The sequence below is a fragment of the Suricata suricatta genome, chromosome 4, assembly GCF_006229205.1.
Source record: "Suricata suricatta isolate VVHF042 chromosome 4, meerkat_22Aug2017_6uvM2_HiC, whole genome shotgun sequence".
Classification (NCBI taxonomy): domain Eukaryota; kingdom Metazoa; phylum Chordata; class Mammalia; order Carnivora; family Herpestidae; genus Suricata; species Suricata suricatta.
Window position 1 is genome coordinate 121,704,045 of NC_043703.1, and position 19,792 is coordinate 121,723,836.

The 19,792-nt window shown below is 39.2% G+C and overlaps 1 protein-coding gene across 3 annotated transcripts in view; it reads left to right on the top strand.

Moving 5' to 3' along the window:
* The window catches only part of CTNNA2 (catenin alpha 2), a 1,129,701-nt gene that overhangs the window by 517,103 nt on the left and 592,806 nt on the right, over window positions 1-19,792 (top strand). The window lies entirely within an intron of this gene.

Genomic DNA, 19,792 nt, shown 5'->3' on the forward strand with positions numbered 1-19,792 from the left:
GACTAACTATAGTTTCTGTAGAATCAGACATTTAACCCCCTGTCATCCTGCCTTCTCATCCCCTAAAGCCTTTACTGTTTTGGGAAAATGCAGTTGTTACAAGTGGGTCTCTGGGGCATGGGGCATGCACTGTTACAAGAGCAAGTTCGGGGGAAAAAGAAACACTGTGAGAAATTGGCCAGGTGCATCATTATGTAAGGCGCTCAAGCTAAAGAGCACAGTAATTAAAATAACAATGAAATGATATCTTATGCAGCGCTTTGCAACTATGATATTTTCATTTGTAGTATTGTACAATCCGCACAATCAAGTGGTAATGTTAAGTGATTTGCAAAAAGACTAAACGGAAGTGAGTAAGGACACTGGAAAGGAGTTTTTCTGGGCCATAGTCTTGCTATGCCACTCAAAGACCTATTGTGCACAGGGGATACTGTGGCATGTGGAGGTAACTGGTTGACTTTCTCCCAGAGCAGAGTGTTGTTAAAGGTAAGCACCATTTGTAGTATGTGGTCTAGAAAGGGAAAGGCATTTGTAGTATGTGGTCTAGAAAGGGAAATGTGCCCATGGCATGTAGTGTTGAATATACAGTTTGCCTCTTGCAAGTCCCAAAAGTACGTTTTTTCATTGCACCCAAAAATGACCACATGGGAAGGACAGAAGCATGATTACCAAGATTGTAGGAGATTGATTTTAAATGATTACCAATATTTAAGTAATGGAGAGTAAGGCGATATTCACCATTTCAATGATTAGGCTCTACTATGCACGGAACCTCATTTTATTTTTAAAAATGTTTTTATGTTTATTCTTTTTTGAGAGACAGAGACAGAGTGTGAGTAGTGGAGAGGCAGAGAGAGAAAGGGACACAGAATCCTAAGGAGTCAAGGAACCTCATTGTAGATATTAGGATAAAAATAACCCATTTCTAAATAAAAGGTTTCTTTTGTTTCTGCTTTTCTATTTCTTCATCACAACTTACCTATTTTGTTTCTGAATTGACTGTGTTCTGCCTAATCATATGGATTATCAACCTTCTAAAGAAATAGAAGAAAAGGAATTTGGAAACCATGAACAGTGTTTATATTGGTCCATGAATTTGGTATCTACTTGCTGCTTGCCTTGGTATCCTGTGAACCAGCCAAAGTGAGGCAGCCTCCCCTGTTATATCTGAGAAAGTCCTTTCAGGGCTCACTAAAAACCCCACTTCCCTTTGGTCAAATTGTGGGAATGAACAGTCCCCTATCTTTAAGAACATACTGATGTAATACAAGAGTAGTTATGTTGGCACTGGGACCGCTTGGTCAGTGATCTCTTACTGCATTGTTTGCTGGTGGAGCAAGATGGTAAGTACTGTGCAGATGGATGCCGTGGTAGAGGATCTGGAGCTTTACTCAGCTTCTTCCCCAGGGATCACCTCATTCCACATTCTAGTAGCTCCCGATGGAAAAGACTATGGTAATGTTAACCTTAAAAAGAAAACTTCCAGTTATTTTACAGGCAAAAATGGGTTTATTCAGGAAGACCAGAGAATTACAATTTGGGGCAAACAAGCTACAGCAAAAGCACAGGCAAGTCCAGCAAACAAAAGAGAGGGGCATTATTTTATGGAGAGGGAGGAGAAAGTTGGGAGGGGTGTTTGGAAGAGAAGTCCTTTGGAGAGAGGTAAGAGTCCAGGGTGATGACCGTTCCTGATTCAGTAAATTGCAGGGGCCGTTGGTTTCCTGTAGAGGATGCAGTATACATTGTTTTCCTGTTGGGGCTGTAAGAGATGAATCTTTCCAGGAGGATTCTTCTGTTGGATCTTCTGCTGCATCTGTATTTGGCAATGCTTTCTGTCACTAACACCATGTGCTACATCTCCTGCTACTAGCCTTCCCTTCTAGCATCCCACAGTCTACTTCAGTGAAGTTTTCTTTTATTAATTTTTAGTCACATGGTCTAAATAACTGATTACTGAATATGAGCTACACATCTGTCAAAGATGATCATGTTATGTTGAAACAATAAAGTGTTCATTAAAATTTGAGGGTGGTACTATTGAGTTCACAGTGGTGAACAAACTCTCCCTCACCTTTTCTCCTAGCACACAAAAACTTTGCAGCACTCTCTCCCTTTAGATCTGTCTCTTTTATTCTTTATCTTGGGAAATTAAAATTAGCCAAAAAGTTTAATAAAGTGTGAAGTTTCAAAGTGTTAATGTAAAGAAACTTACTACTACAGGGTAAGAAGCCATGACTGCTTTCATTTAGTCACATGGGTTCATAAGGCCCTACTGATGTTGCATATTTGTGTTTTCATTCATTTATTCAATAATTGAAAAATTTTTTAATGTTTATTTACTTTTGAGGGAGAGGTAGAGAAATAGAGAGGGAGGGAAGGAAGGAGTGGGGAGGGGCAGATATAGAGGGAGACACAGAATCTGAAGCAGGCTTCAGGCTCTGCACTGTTAGCACTGAGCCCGACACAAGGCTCAAACTCATGAACTGCAAGATTATGACCCGAGCTCAAGTTGGATGCTTAAGTGACTGAGCTACCCAGGCACCCCATATTCGGCAATGTTTTTAAATTGTGTTTATTTCTTTTTGAGAGAGAGAGAGAGACAGATCATGTGTAGGGGAGTTGCAGAGAGAGACAGGGACATGGAATCCAAAACAGACTCCAGACTGTGTTGTCAGGGCTCAAACTCATGAGCTATGAGATCATAACCAACCGAGCCATCCAGGCGCCCCTCATTTATTCATATCTATTTGAGTACCCACCATGTGTCTGGCACAGATACAAGGCTAGAGATACAAGACTGAGTAAAACTGACATGATCCTTTCCTCATGGAGCTTAATGTCAAGTGCAGAAGCAGCCAGCACTCTAATAACCTCGCATAAATAACATAATGGCAATAAGCACCATGAAGGAAATTAAAGGGAGATTATTCCCGCACAAACTGGAATAGAGGAGGACTTGTTCTAAGATACAGAAGACAAATAAGAATTGACTCATTGAATGGAAATGGGGAAGGGAGAGTAAGGGAAAAATCCTAGTAGAAACAACACAGAACAACAACTTTCTCTTCAGTGGACAAGTAGTGTTAGGACTGGAGTATAGACAGGAAGAAGGGAAACCTCTCATCAGGAGGTGAACAAGAAGGACACGGTCCAGAGAGCACATATTTGTGAGCCTTTTAACCAATTTTAGTCTTTATTCTACTCTTCAAGGCTTTACAGTGGCATCCTCCACATTTGGGGGTCACTGGGGCCTTTGGGGAATCTGTGAACCTCCTGAAATGGAGAGGCAATTCTGTATTCTTGCTAATAACCCACTCATCACTAGATCCCATCTGTTGGTGGTCATCAAAGGCAGTAATAGGCCTTGTCTATACTGCAGATCATGAAATTGTAGGCTGTGTGTCAATATGGGCATCTTTTGGGCTGAAATGGTCTAAAGCTTTCCCTGGATTCTTAAAAAGAGCACATGACTCAGAAAAAAAAAATGGAATCATTGTCAAGTAAAACACAAATTTAATCTGAATTGACATTTGGCATCTTCTGTCATTTCTTTTTGTTTTATGGTAAAATCTGATATTTAAAGTGAACATTAGTTGTAATTGCTTTACTTAGGAAATTGTTGGTGAATGTTACTACTTAATGAATTTAGTAAGCACTCGAAATGTTCTCTGACTTCTATTCTGTAAAGTGTGTGTATGTGTGTCTATTATTTCTATAAGCACTTAATTAAAGTTTCTACTAGCCAAAGGGCTGCTGATTAATCCCCTGACCTGTGGATTCAGACTGTTTATTTCAGGGCTTCCAATAGTAGACTGTCCCTTTCTATTGTACAGGCTGGGCTGCCAGACTGCTCTCAGTTTCTAATGCCAGAATTTCATTCCTGTTTAGTTCCTTCCGACAGGCACAATGTCTATTGAGGTGCTGTCCTCTGGAAGGCCATTTTCTAAGTTATGCTATTTATAGCCATAATTAGGACTGAAATACAGAGTGATTGGTAGGATTCTTCCTCCCCTCTCCCTCTCCCTCCCGCCCTCCCTAAGTCTCTTTCCAAATTACTTCAGATTTTGTGGGGATTTGTATGTATATGTGCAGATAAACTACTTCCTAATAACACACGATCAGTTCCACAGTGATTTTTGATGGTTATAGCAACACTGTTGCACAAATTACTGAAGAAGAAATCCAGGACTGTAATCCTGGATTGATCTCCTACTGTGTGTCAGGCATTGCAGAGATACAAAATTATAAATCATCGTTCTTGACCCCAGAGGCCTTATAGTCTTCCAGATGTAATGGGATACATTTTGCAAATAATGAAAATAGAATATATTAATATCATTGACATATGTAATGTAATATGTTCATATCAGTTAATATGTCTTGATTGAGATAGATGATAGGAAGATGAACAAAGGAGAATGCAGCCTCCTAGGAACGTCAGATACATAGAGCCCCTTTGAATAAAATGGAGCCAATACTTGGGATCTGAGTCTGCTCATAGAAGGGAGCTTTACTCAACATAGAGGTTTCGAGACGGTTTTTCAGGAAAGGTTGCATGTGCTTTAGTCCTGCTGGAGGAGAGGTTAGGCAGGTAGAGAAGAGGCAAGGGGGCTTCAGACAGAGGGCAGACGCAGAAAGCATGCAGTGAGGAGAGGGCGTGTTGCGTGTAAGCAAGCATGTGTAGGAACACAGAGGGAGGGATATAGCTGCCTCCTCTTCTGACATAGCAAGGTCAGAAAGGCGATTTGGGAGCCAATCTTTATTAATGAGGTGTGGGAAGACATTCCAAGAAGAGGGAGCACTTTGGGGAAGTCAGAAAGTGGGAGAAAACGTGGGTTGAGGGAGATGTAGGTGCTCAGAGAACATGGCAGGAACCATTGGGAATCTGTGGAGGAGAGGAGGGAGGGGCTAATGGAATCACCATTCTCAAACACCTTCTCAAACACCTTGGGATTAATTCTATTGATGAAAAATTGGGATAATGTAATGAAATAGAAGTAACGATAGCTCCTGCTCTCAGGCATGGAAGAACGTATAGAGAGACATGGATATTACATGGTCAGGAGTCACAACACAATGTGCCCTTGACCTTCTCTCAGCAGCGATTCATTGATCTCCTACTGTGCTGTCCCTGTTGTAGGTGCTGGAGATTCAGCACTGAAATACACAAAAATCTCTTTCTCCGGGAATTTATGTTCAGGTAGGAGTAAAGTAACCATGAATAACAGAAGTCAGCAAATGTCTAGGGTGCCCCTTAGTGACAAGTGCACAGGAGCTGAACAAAGTGGACAAGGGGGTGGGGAATGAGCTGAGGATATATTTGCAGTTTAGATAAGATATCTAAGGTCTCACTGAGGAGGTGATATTGGGTGAAGACCTGAGGGAGATGACGGAGTGAGCCATGAGGACCAACCAGAGAAAGAACGTTCTAGGCAGAAGAAAGACAAGTGCAAAATGTGGAGTGAGGAGTTTTTGGGTGTTTTACAGAGTAACAAGGAGGCTGGTGCAGGCTGGCTGAGAAAGGAGAATGAAATGGGATGGATTCAGCTGCGGGGAAATGAAATGGGTAACAAAGATTCATTGACACAGGTATTCATAGGTAGAAAGTGTGGTCACAGGTAAAGAGTTCCATAGAGCTCTGACATGAACCTTTTGGTCTTGTGGAAAAGATGTGTTTATTTGCATCACTGGGTAGTTTTGCCTGTCAGGGTGTTCACTGCTGCTGGCTGTGGAGAGAGAAAGCAGAGAAACCTGCAGATAAAGAGTTAAGGGCTAACTTTCCCTCAGGATGAATCAGACAGGGATGAATCATTTTTCAAATTACAGAGGTGGACAGCACTTTACTTAGTAACCGTCCTTTTGAAAATTAGCTTTAATCTTTTTGCTTTGAGTCATAATCACAGAACTGTAATTATTTATAAGAAACTTATTTGTCATCTAACCCATTTCTTATTTTATAGACGAGGAGACTGAAGTATAAAGTGTAATTGTAATGCTGTTATAAATGTATCTGTTTACTATTTTAAACACCATTCTGGTGGCAATTCTTTTGTAAAATAAATACACCCCCTCAATTTACGTGTTCAGAAATGTTTAGTGGGGCTTCAGACTCTTGATTTCAGCTCAGGTCATGATCCCAGGGTTGTGGGATTGAGCCCATATCAGGCTCTGCATTGAGCAAGGTTCTGTCTGTCTATCTGTCTGTCCCTCCCTCCCTCCTTTTGCCCCTCTCCCTGCTCATGCTTTCCCTCTTTCTAAAATATAAAATGCTTTTTAAAAATTTTAAGTAAAAATATATTCGCGAAGCTTCTACTATTCTGGCATGCCACATCAGGTCAGTTTGATCCCTCCTTGACCAAAACATGCTTGTCATGAGGGAGGTTGGGAACAGGAGGTATAGACAATAAGCCAGTAAATTAACAAATGGACCAAATCATTTCAGGAAAATGTGGGTGCTGTAAAGACAAGAAAAGCATGATGAGCTAGTGCCAGAGGGGAAGTGGAGGCTTACTTCAGAGTAAGTGGTCGGTTCCTGCTGCTCTGAGTCTGTGAACTTTGATCAGAGACCAGGTGGATATGCAGGAGTCCACCCTGGGGAGGTTGAGCAACAGGTTTTCCCAGCAGGTGGTGCAGCTTGTGCAAAGGGCTGAGCTTGGTGTGTTCAAAGGCTAGACAGAAACCCATGTGGTGGAGACACAATGAACATGAGGGAGTGAAAAGATGAGGGTGGAGAGGGGCATTGGGCCAGTCACATGGGGCCTATGGTCAGTCTGTGTGTTTTAAGAAAATATCAGAAAGCTTTAGATAGAGATATGGTATGCACTGGCTTAAACTTTTAGAAAATGATTTGGTTTCCATGTGAGAAGAGACTATGTTTGGGACAAGAGAGGAATCAAGGAGACCAGATAGGAGGCTGTTTCACCAGCTTGGATAAGAGAGGGTAGGGGCTTAGACTTGAGTAGCATTGGGAGTGGAGGGGTAGGGAACAGATTGGGTCTCTCCTATCAGCTTTGGGTCTCATTAACCATGTGAATCAACATGACAAGATAAGAGAAGAAATATAGATTTCTTTAAATGATGTGAGGCTCTGACAGTAATATGTGGCTTTCCCAAAGATAATAAAATAATATGTTGAAAAGCCTATACTTAAAGGTTGATTGCTGAAATGAGCCCAGGGCGGATGGCCCCTGCCAGTTAAAGCTCAGGCGTTGCTCCTTTGCCTTCTTTCTTGCTTTGGTACTAAGCTGGTCTCTTTTCCTCCCTTGTTGCTTATAACTCGCTGCCAACTGGTATGCTCATTTGCTTATCTGCAAAGGTTGGTTTTCCAGTAAACCTGAATATCAATTAGAATAGAATTTTCCCCCAACTCCCTTATTCCTTGGGGCCTCCAAATATACTCTATAAGGACCTTCCTTTTGTTTTTTCATATGTTTGTTTATTTTTTAAATTATTTTTGAGAGAGAAGGAGAGAGAGAGAGCAAGCGAGCATGCACACAAACAAGGGAGAGGGCAGAGAGAGAGGAGACAGAGGATCTTAAGTGGGCCCTGTGCTGAGAGAAGACAGCCTGATGTGGGGCTTGATCTAATGACCTACAAGATCATGACCAGAGCCGAAGCTGGATGTGTAACCAACTGAGCCACCCAGTTGCCCTAAGGACCTTCCTTTTGCAGTTTATCATGTAGGTGAAATTGCTACTAAACTTCAAACATGGAGAACTTTTGGAGCATCCACACATTTTTTTCCCCCGAATTTTCATACTCCCATTCTTTGTGAATATGTCTTAATTTTTTCCTTATTCATTCCCAGAAGCAGTGCTGGCCATAGGATGCTAACATGGTCCCTCAAAGATGCCCATATCATAATATATAGAACCAGGCAATAGATGATGTTACATGGCAAGAGGAATTTGGTTTGTGGGTGGAATGGAGGCTGTTAATCAACTGACCTTAAAAAAAAAAAAAAGAGATTATTCTGAATTTTCAGGGTAGGTACAGTATAATAACGAAAGCCCTCTAAATATGGAAGAGGGAAGCAAAACCTAGAATCAGAGATTTGGAGAGCTGGCTTTGAAGATGGAAGAGGGGGAGCCAAGAGATAAGCAATGATGGAAGCCTCTAGAAGCACAAAGACAAGGAAACCAATTTTTCCCTGAAACTTTCAGAAGGAATACAGCCCTGCCAGCACCCTTGATTTTAGTCTAGTGAGACCCATTTTGGGAATCTTGCCTCTAGAATTGTAAGTAAATAAATAAAGTAAGTAAATACATATATCACACACACACACACACACACACACACACACACATTGTTTTGTGACGTGTGTTTTTGACAATTTGTTACAGTATCAAGATAAAATGAAAACACTAGCATTCGGCTATTATTCTCTGAGGAAGTCACCTTTGAGTTGAGTCTAGATGAATATTGTTACTAGGAAGTACTTCTCCAGTCTCCCCAATTGGTCTTTTATTCTGTTTGAGGTCTATTATGGAGACTGACTGCTGCCACCACTATGATCACTTCTACTGTGTTTGATCTTACTAACTAACCGCCTTACACTGTTTTAACTGCCATTGCCACCTTTATTTTACAAAATTGGAAACTGAGGCATAATAAGCATCTAGGCTGGGATTCCAGCCCAGGTAGTGTGACAACAGCTTTGAAATATACAGCTTACTCCTTTCTTCATGGCAGTCTCACTGGGCAACACCTGGCAGGTGCAGGGAGGGTGGAAGCGAAGGCTGGAACTATTGTGCATCATGAGTTCACTAGCCTCAATTACAAATTTACATCTCCAGATACCTTGTACTGACTCTTATCTCAGGGGTCTTCTAGCTTCATGACAGAAAAAGAACTTTAGGGCATTTCTTCAGAGTTAAGTAAAGTTAATTAACATTTAGAACCAAGGGTCTGGTTTAGGTGCACATTTCTTGATGAAAGTCTTACTGAGTTGCAAAAGTTAATGGGAGGCAGAAAGATAGGAAGAAAAAACTTGAGACAGCCTGACTTTTTTTCCAATGCAAAAACTAAGATTTGTTAAGGTTCCACTAAATAATTTAGCTAGGTCAGCATTTGGTGAGGAAAGGGGTGAGTTACTGAATACATAAGTGCATCATGAACTCTGCTTTATTTATAGGATAATGTTACCCATGTGCACATGACAGAGCTTAAAAATATAGTGTACAGCAAGTTTAAAAGAAGGAGCTTTGTTGGGGCGCCTGGGTGATGCAGTCCATTAAGCGTCCAACTCTTGACCTCGGCTCAGGTCATGATCTCACAATTGGTGGGTTCCAGCCCCATGTTGAACTCTATGTTGACAGCGTGGAGCCTATTTGGGATTCTGTCTCTCCTTCTCTCTGCCACTCCCCCACTTGTATGTGAAGTCTCTCTCTCACTCTCTCTCTCTCAAAATAAATAAATACACTTAGAAAAAACAATTTTTTAAAAGGACCAATGTTAATAAGAACATAAGGAATGCAGATTTCTCTCAACATGAAGACCTGGGCCATAGGCTTGCTTAGCAAAAATACATTCCACAGAGGAAAGAAGGAGTCATCATGCTATTAGAATGATGTGAGTCCATCACACCAGTATTGGCTTAGCTTTGGCCAGTGAGAAGGGCATAAAGGGGGAAATAATTGGGCCAAGTTCCCAAGGCATGCACAGAGAGACTGCCCAGCTTTGGGCAAACAAGATTGGAAACCACAAGCTGGAGAAGGCATGCTTTTTGGTTTATCAAAAGGAGCTTAGAAAACCAATGAAGACACTTAAGTGGGAGACAAGGAGTGATGGAAAACTTAGATGAACTGAAACATAAGTGTAATTCACTTAACATCTTGAGTTTATTACCCACATGTTGTTTCCTATCCAAATACATACATTTTTGAAATAATCATTTTTGTTTTAAAAAACTGAAAAGAAAAGAAAAGAAATCCTGTGTTCTAGAATGTAGCAGGGTTGTCTTCCATTTCAAATTCTGCTTACCTTTGGATGTTGAAAGTTTGTGGTCTGCATAATGACCCCACACAATCTTTAGACTTAAATATGACAATCTAGTGACAGGGAATATGTACATGAGAGGAAGTCCCAAGCCCTTGATCAAGATTTTCAGTTAACTGCCATGGGTTTGCAGGGCATCTGGCTCTCACCACCCTGGGGATTCTGCAGTCAAGGCTGGTTAGACCGTCCCCAGTCCTCACAGCCAGGGTGGTGAGGCTGGATGCAGTTTCACAGAAGCATTTACCAGGAACAGTTGTATTTTGTCTCTGAATTGCACAGGAAGCAAATAAATAAACTAAACCCAGAAGCCAAAAAATAAAGATGGAGAAATTTGACTTCATAAATGAGAAAACTTTCAGTATCATGAATTTAAAGTGAAAAACTGAGTAATGTATGGAAAGGAATTATTCACAACATATGTAACAGACACATGATTAATTTCTAGTGTAAAGAACTCCTACACATCACTACAAATTTGAAAAAATGGCCAAAAATGTGACAGAGTAGAGAACTATGGTCACTGTACCTTAAAAGATGTGTTTAATTTTAGTAATAGTAGGGGAAATGCAAACTGAAACTAACAAAAATTAAATTTGTAATATCCAGAGACAGCAAAGATGCGGGAAAATAGCTATTTTAATCATAGGAAGTTTAATTATTGTACCTTTTTGGATGGCAATAATATCTAAAAATTTTAAACATCTGTATTTTCCCCAATAATGCCATTTATAGACATCTATCCCACTGAAATACAGATGTGCACAATAATACATACTTTAAAATGTTCATGGTATCCTCTGCCTGTTAAAAAATTGTAGGGGCACCTAGGTGGTTAAATCAGTTAAGCCTCCAATTTCACCTAAGGTCATGATCTCAGCGTTCTTGGGTTTCAGCCCCACTTCGGGCTCTGTGCTGACAGCTCAGAGTCAGGAGCCTGTCTTCAGATTCTACGTCTCCCTTGATTTCTGCCCCCTCCCCTGCTCACACTCTGTTCATTGTCTCTCTAAAAGCTAAATAAACATTAAAAAAAAAGTATATACAAATATATAGAAGTGCAGAAGAACAGAGCCTCAAAAATATATATTACATATTAACAGTATTATCTCTGGAGAGAAAAGTAAATACGGCAGATGAGAAGGAGAGATTTTTACTTTTTATTTTATAGATTTTCATATTATTTAAATATTTTGTGATGAAAAATATGTGTAACTCAACATGTGTAGCCATAAATGTACTTTTAAAAAATCCATTTAGAAAATTGTTAGTTTTGAAGAATTCTGATTGGAATGGTGGTAGCTATTTACAGATGGTAACCAAGGGCATTTTAGAATAGAAGAGATTAAACAAATACATGAATAACAACAGCGATTTCATATGTAATTGTGAGAGTAGAACATAAAAACAGGCTCCATTTGTTCTAAATGTAGAAAGTAAACCTTGAGGATATTTGGTTTGAAGGTAGCTGTGTGTGACAACATTTTTCTTCTCTTAGAAATTCCACAAACACAAGAAGAAGAAAGAAAAACAGTTAATCTCCTTTTCCTTGACATTCTCTAAACTTCATAGACTTCATAGCTATTTAAAAGGGAAGTTAAATCTGAAACGGAGCCAAAGTTGGCTGGGAGAAAGAGAAGGAAGGCACGAGGAATTCCTACAGAAGGGTTACGTGGCAGCTGGTCTTGGAAAGCACCAGCAGGAGATACATGTCCTCACCCTCACGTGTCAACCCATAACTGCTATTGACCACATTCTTACTCACGGATGCCATTAAGAAAATCTTGTGCAAAATGTGATTAAACAGAAAGCCACCTATTAGAGTAAAAATACTCTTTGTTGAGATGGGATTTATTGAATAATAGAAAGGAGTAAGTTGATATATATCATCATACTTTTATAAAGGTAAAAAAGTCCTATCAGTCATTGGAAATGAAAATTTGTCAAAATTCAACAATCATTTTTTATTTAAGAAAATAAAAGCTAAAACACATGGTCAGCCTAAGAATACATGGATACTTTTCTGATGGAATTAAATAATATATCAATCTTGACTCAAAACCTACTACCTGAACAATTACTACAAACAAGATCAGTGAATTTTCAGTATGTGAAATTCATATGCAAAAATCAGTACCTTCCATAAAATAGCTGGCTACAAGACATAATGGTAGAAACCATCAGTTTAAAATGGCAATATACAAAAAGTTGGAATACCCCAAAATAAACATTTTTTGTGTCACATCTATGTAAAGAAACTTTTCACCAATTCTGGAAACCCGACAGCATATCTGAAACCAATGGAAGGACATATCCCAGGCTTGGATAAGATGACATAGTAGCATAAGGATGGCAAGTGTCACAAAGTCCATTTATATATGTAACCTGATACCAATAAGAATATCAACAAGTTTATAGAATCAGATATGTCTATTCTAAAGTGCAAGAATAAACAGATTAGAAAATGTACAAATACCAAAAGAAGATCAGGGAACGTGTATAGTAATGAAGAGTGTGCCATGGGTATATAAATGGATGAACAGATTTCTGGAAAAGAATGGAAATTACAGACAGTAGATCCAAATATATTTGGAAATTCAATGTATGAAAAAGACACTGTCTCAAACCAGTGAGGAAAAGGAGATCATTCAATAAATAAGGTAGTGCTCTAAAACAAATAGATAAAATTAGAGTTGGATTGATAGCTCAAGCCACACACCAATAAAAATTACAAACAAATCAAAGATTGCAATTTTTAAAAATGTAACTGCAAATGGGACTAAAAGTAAACATGATCAAATCCTTTTATAACTTTGGAATACAGGGGCACCCGGGTGGCTCAGTTGGTTAAGCCTCTGACTTTGGCTCAGGTCATGGTCTCACGTTCGTGGGTTCAAGTTCTGCATTGGGTTCTGTGCTGATAGCACAGAGCCTGGAGCCTGCTTCTGATTCTGTGTCTCCCTCTCTCTCTGCCTCTCCCCAGCTCATGCTCTGTCTCTCTCTGTCTCAAAAATAAGTAAAACATTAAAAAATACATATATTATAATTTTGGAATACAGAGCTTTTTCTTTAAAACTATGACTTAACATCCATTACTCACTAAAAAAAAAAAGGTAAATCTAACCATATGAAAATAAAAACCTGCATGGGAGGAAAAGTTAAAAGACCAGTGATGAACTAGAAGTATTTCCAACTCCTATAATGGGCCAAGGCCTAATTTCTCTCATATAAGAAGAGTGTCTGGAAATTTTAAAGGAAAAAAGACCTTTCTCCTAATAGTAGAACTGATAAAGAATATTTTAAAAGTTGTGACAAGGAAATACATATGAAAATGACTCAATCTCATTGTTAATAAAAGAAATGCAAATTAAAACTACATTGAGATACTGTTCCCTTACCATCAGATTAGCAGAAATTCAGAGTCTGATAACCCACTCTGTTGGTGAGACCATGAGGAAATGGGCATTCTCATACAAGGCTGGAGGAGGCATAAATTAGTACAACTAAGTGAAAATCTTTTTTAAAATTACAAAAATTATGAAACTTTACATGCATATACCACTTCGAGAATAGAGAGAAATTCCATGCTTGGAATTTGTCCTTCACATTATGTGAAACAATATGTAAAAGTTTATTATAGTATCTTTTTTTTTCCCCATACCAAAGATTGGAGGAAACCCAATGTCTGTAATTAGCGGAATGGTTAAATAAAGTATGGTCCATCTACACAAATGCATATTATGTAACTGAAAAACAACAAAACAAACAAAAACAATGTGGCCATGCTCTGTGCTATTTTGGATAGATCTTCAAAATAGAGTTTTCAGAGGAAAAGCAAGATGAAGAGTATGTCTAATAGGCCACCTTTTGCAATGAAAAGGGAAAATAACACATGTTCATATTTGCAGGTTTCCAATCCTGTCTTTCCCAGTTATGTCTGGGTGAATTTGGGCAAGTTATATATTGTGTCTGGGCTTCAGTGGTATCACCTAAAAATAGAGATAATTGCCATCACCTAAAGTGAAGTATTAGAAGTATTAAATGAGAGAAAAATGCACATAAAGCACTTAGCAAGACATTTGGTTCATAATAAGTGTTCAAAAAGTAGTAGTTGTTAATATTAGAAGGGGCTTTGCCTTCATTAAATAAACTTTAGGAAATAGTGTGACAGCCTAGCATCTACTAATATTTTTTATTTATTGTGTCTCACCCAGTGTATTATATACACATTTATTTTTAATATCTCATTAACAAAGGGCCAAAGTGTCTGAGGATTGAAAAGGGGGTAATGTTACAACTCAAACATTAAGATATACAGACTATTAGGGCTTCACTGGAAACCAAGAATGTTAAAAAAGAAGCAACAAGGAAGTAAAATCCAATTTGTATAAAATTTAATTTGCACAAGTTCTCAGAGAAATAGCCAGTGGATAAAGTGAATTTCACCTGTATCAAATCATCAGTCACCTTCACTACGTAGGAAGACACCAGAACACAGCGTCTGGCAATCAATTTTCCATCTCTCAGTGAAGCCTGAGGAACTGGGTACAGACCAGCATGGTATTGTAAAGAGAAAACCGTGTGGGCCAATTCAATTTCCTCCTATGACAGAATGACAGGTCACAGAGATAGGAGAAAAGCAATAGATGTAATCTACATGAGCCACGGCAAGTCTTCTGATTCTATCCCACATGACAGTCTCATCAATGTGCTCTGAAGACTGGGTCTAAATCAGAGTCTGAGGGACTGGTGACCCCTCCCACCCACCACCTTGGGTCACCCAACCCTAGCAGGGTGCCCAATAGAACTCATGCAACAGCCTACTAGGAGTCTGGAGCATATCGGGATGGCAGAGGATACAGAGAGGATAGAGGGCAGGGTGAATTAATGCAGACCCAGAGACACAGTGAGAGGGGCACAAAGAAATCTATGTATGTTTCTAGGATTAGGACACCACATAGGAACAACACTCAAGGAGATGAACATGAGCCAGGGCAACATTGTTGATAGCAAGGAGTCTCTCATGGTTAGATCCTGATGGAGGAGCAGATGAGCACCACTGTGGTATCTGTGATAGAAGAAACTGTGGACAGAGAAGAAGGACATGCAGGGTTACTTACTATTTCATTTTGAGTGTGTGTATTTATATGTGTTTGGGGGAGGGGAGAGAAATCTTCCTTGGGGGCTTTGTATGACAAACCAGTGGATTAGAAAGATGGGAAGGACAGGGCTTAAAACTGGAGAGTCTGTTTTAGAAGTATAGAGACATGGGAAACTTTTGATTCAGATATCAGTAGACTGCACACTGATTACTCTGGAACTGGAAAAAGGGGAATGGGTGTTACTGTTGAGTCAAAGATTTGACTATGAGGGCAGAAGCTGGATGGACTGATTTCTCTTTTGGTAGCTCTCCTAGTTCAGAGTCTGAACTAATTATAGAAATATTAAGGGGTGGGGAGATATGGGTCACACGTTAGCTTTGATTTTAGTTTGGAACCTAACACAGTAATCCTGTTGGGGGAAGCTTCTAGTATGAAAGCAATGATATTGCCCTATCCAAGGGAAACCATGGTCTTGTTCTTACCATTATATGGTAAATTTTCTCATTAGAAAGTTGTTCATTTGTCACGTCAATAACCATGTCGTCTTAATGGTGGTGGTGTCAGTTCACTAAAATTAAAACAAAACAAAAAACAAAAACCAGTTCCCTGCTCTGAACTCATTTTTGATTACTGTATCATCCTAATAGCTTGGTAATTTTATTACTACTCTAAGGCAAGTGATCCTTCTTTTGTTGACTACTGAGGAGGAAATTGTTAATGACATTAATGGAATGATAATGTGACACAGAACTCTGAGTAATGTCTAGTCTTCTGTGTGGTTTTTCTGGGGAAGCAAGTACAGTTGCTAGGAAGAAGGAATAGTATCATGATTTTATTGTATGCTCTGATACTCACTCCTGGGTTGCTGGGAATATTAAATAAAATAATACACACATACACAAGGCTGCACATGTATTAATGGCTTCATAATGATAGGGTGTTTTTCAAGTTTAATGATTTTTGTTATTTTTTTTTTTGAGAGTTGGGGAGAGGCAATGAAAGTGGGGGACAGAGGATCCTAAGTGGGCTCTATGCTGACATCAGTGAGCCTTATGTAGGGCTTGAACTCACACTGTAAGATCATGACCTGAGCTGAAACCAGATATTCAACGGAGCCACCCAGCTGCCCCAAGTTTTTTAAGTTTATGTATTTATTTTTGAGAAAGAGAGAAAGCACAATACCCACACAAGTGGTAAAGGAGGCAGAGAAGGAAAGGCAGAGAGAGAGAACCCCAAGTATGCTCCACATCATCAGCATAAAGCCCATTGTGGGGCTTGAACCCACGAATTATGAGATCCTGAGGCTCAAGTCAGATGCTTAACCAACTGAGCCAATCCAGAGCACAGGGTTTTTCTAAGTTAATATGTTTAAATTATCAGTTTACTTTCTTCTTTACATATTTCTATTTGATGACTAAAGAAATAATGATTTTTCTTATGAAACACTGGACATGAAGGAAGAAGCTGACAAATTCATTCTTGATGCTAGTGCAATCAGAAACAGTTAGTGAGAAGTTTTTATTATAATTGCATAAGCCTTTCTGATGGCTTAGAACACTGTCTGGAAAATGGTATTTGTTGATATTATTAAAAGGGTTGAGGAAAAGATAATTTTGAAGATGACGTGAATAGACAGACATGTCATATGACATCAACTCCACTTATGCAAGTTTATCTTGAAGAATCCATGTAAAAACTAACTTCTGACTCTGCTTAAACTGCAAAATTTGGATCCTAACCCAGAGCTCCTGCTCAGAGAAACTGGGTCTGTGAGGATGGACTGTCTGGCCATATCAATAGCCTTCAGAGGGTCAGACCCTGTTAGTCTGGGACTGACATAGTATGTCTGCTCCTTAGACAAGATTGTAGTATTCTTATTAAAGGGAAGATAGAGAGGGAAAAAAAAGAAAGTAAACAAAAACAAATACAAAGACTTGTTTTATTTGTATCCCAGGCTTCCTGTTGCTCTGAGGATTCTATTATCCCTGGTGACTCTGGAGAGTTCCAGCTCTCCAGCTGATAGGACGTTTTTAGGTTGAAGGAAAGTGCCTGGGATAGGAACTTTGGTCCTATTGTCGTGTTGAAGCCAAAGTTTCTGTAGTGTGAAGAGAGGGCCTCAAGGCTGGGAAGTGCAGGGAGATGATGCAGTGAAGAAGAAATCAGGGTATCCAAGCCAGGATGGGGATGGGAACCTTGTGCAGGAAAGAGATGTGTCTGGGGCTGCAGAGGGGACCAGAGATCATGGATGATGCAGGAGGGAAGTGGGAAGAAGGGAGTGCAAGATGCTTAGCTGGGCATTTTTGGAGATTAGGGTTCTAGGAAATGGGTTAGGCTGGTGCTGCTTTTAAAACCCAAAATGTTTGTTACCATCTCAGAAGCACAGGATAGACGAGCACTGAGGAATGAAGTGTTCAGGCAAAGAGAGAAGCAGAATGCTTCACTGAACCCCATTTTTGCAGTGGCTGTGCCGGAAGTGGAACAGATCTCCAAGGCACTGGTACCAGATGAGGTAGCCACACGGCTAGCTGGTCTAGACTAGAGTGACTTTACTTAGGCTAAAAGCAGGAATGGCTGAGAAGTGCTGACTGCCCCAGGCATTTCCTTCAGGCTTTCTTTTTATCTGTCACCCTCCTCAGGGTTCTGTGGGAGGGTGTGGCTCAACCTGGTGACCTCAGACAAAAAGATGGAATCCCAGTCAGACCCTCTCCTAACTTACTCACTGAATAAAATGGACAAAAGCTTTGTCTAAAGAAAGGAAGGACCTGGGAGGGATGGCTGACCTATCAGCCCTCTTTGATCTGACTCTAATGGGATAAATTTAAGAACTTGGTCCTTAAGCTCTCAGACCTGGTTTGGCCTCTACTGGAGTCTCCCAACAGCTCTCTTGATCTTCCTCTTGGTTTTTATACCTGTGCTCATTGTCTTCTATCATTTCTCTCCTGGGAAGATGTATTTTCCTCTGTATTACACTTGGAGTTTGAAAATAGAAGGGCACCCAAAAGACAGAAGCATCTTTTCTTCTGAATTCAGTTAAATGCATTAACATGATTATTAGCATAAAGCAGCCAAGAAAACAAAGAGTTCATTTGTTTGGCAATTTTGTGAATCCATCTCTTATTTAATTTTTTCTAAATAATAAAAGTGAAGTTTGTTTTAATGTCATGTCAAGCCCTGAATCATAAATAAATTGTCATATGTTGAAAAGTAGATATAAACAATAAAAGAAACAATGAAATATATAAAACAAATAGCTAGGTGTGAGATGTTTGTTGATCTTTCTTCATGTCTAAACTTTTTACTTCATTTCACTAAGCATTGATGGAACTGAACTTTTGAAACTGACAGTATAGTGTTGTATCTTTTTGGCAAGTTCTAGGTTTCCAGCATGTCATGTTGATTCTAAACCATCTCATTTTAGATCATTTTATACTTTTTTATCTACTAACTTTAATATTTTAATGCTAAATACCACTCTCTCTGGACTCAAATATCATTCACAAATTTTGTATTTTCCAAAGCATTTTTCTATTCTTCCTCTCATTAATACTCTCAAAACACTGTGAGCAGATTTGACATTTGACAAATGAATCTACTAAGGCACAGAGAGGTTCAATGATTCCGAGAGTTACACAGCATGATTATGGTAGAGATGTCTCTCAGATCTCACCTGTTTTTCTGGACCACTCTGTCAAGTGGTCAAGTGATTTTTTAAATATGAACCCTCTTGCCATCTTCACCATTGTTCAAATTAACTCCATTTGCAGTTTTAGATCCAGGTTGGTGGCCCCTCCTCATTTTGAAAAATAGCAGATTCTGTTGTACAAAGTGGCTGCATCTCAAAGCCTATATTGGCCTCTCCATTGGCTAGTGGTGGGGTTGAGAATCACTCCCAAGCTTCTTTGAATGACCAAGTGCCTTTTCATATACTGCCAGGATTTTATGATCTCAACAGTTTTATATGATGCAATTCAATTAAAGGTATTAATATTTTATGTATATACTGGACCCAGCAATTTGATTTCTAGGAATTTACCTTAAGGAAATAATACAGATAATGAGTCAAAGATGTATGTACCAAAAAAGACACACTGACAAAGATATTTATGATAAAAATAATTAGAAATTAACTAAAGATCCATGACAGTCTATTGGTTGGGTGAATTATGGTCAGTTCACACAATGCAATATTATACAGTTCTTTAAAATGGTCTGTAGGGACGCCTGGGTGGCCAAGTGTCTGACTCTGTCTCAGGTCATGATCTCATGATTTATAAGTTCGAGCCCTGCATTGGGCTCTGTGCTGACAGCTTAGAGCCTGGAGTTTGTTTCATATTTTTGGTCTCTCTCTCTGCCCGTCCCCTGCTCACACTCTATCTCTCTCTCTAAAAAAGAAAAATAAACATTAAAAAAATTAAAATGCTCCATAGAGTTCAGTTTATCTTTAGGGAAAGACCTTTACAATATTTTATAAAATGAAAGAATGCCACTAACAATATGATATATTTAGAATACGTGAAATTTGTATGTGGTAATGATACTTATGTCTGAGTGATAGAATCATTAGTGATTTAAAATTTTCTTCAAAATAATTTTTAGAATATTATGATGAACTCTGTGGTCTTCATGATCATGGAGAAGGGCAAAGCACGAGGCAGAATATTTTTGTTTATCTGTTTTACTTTGAGAAGCTACATGGTGTA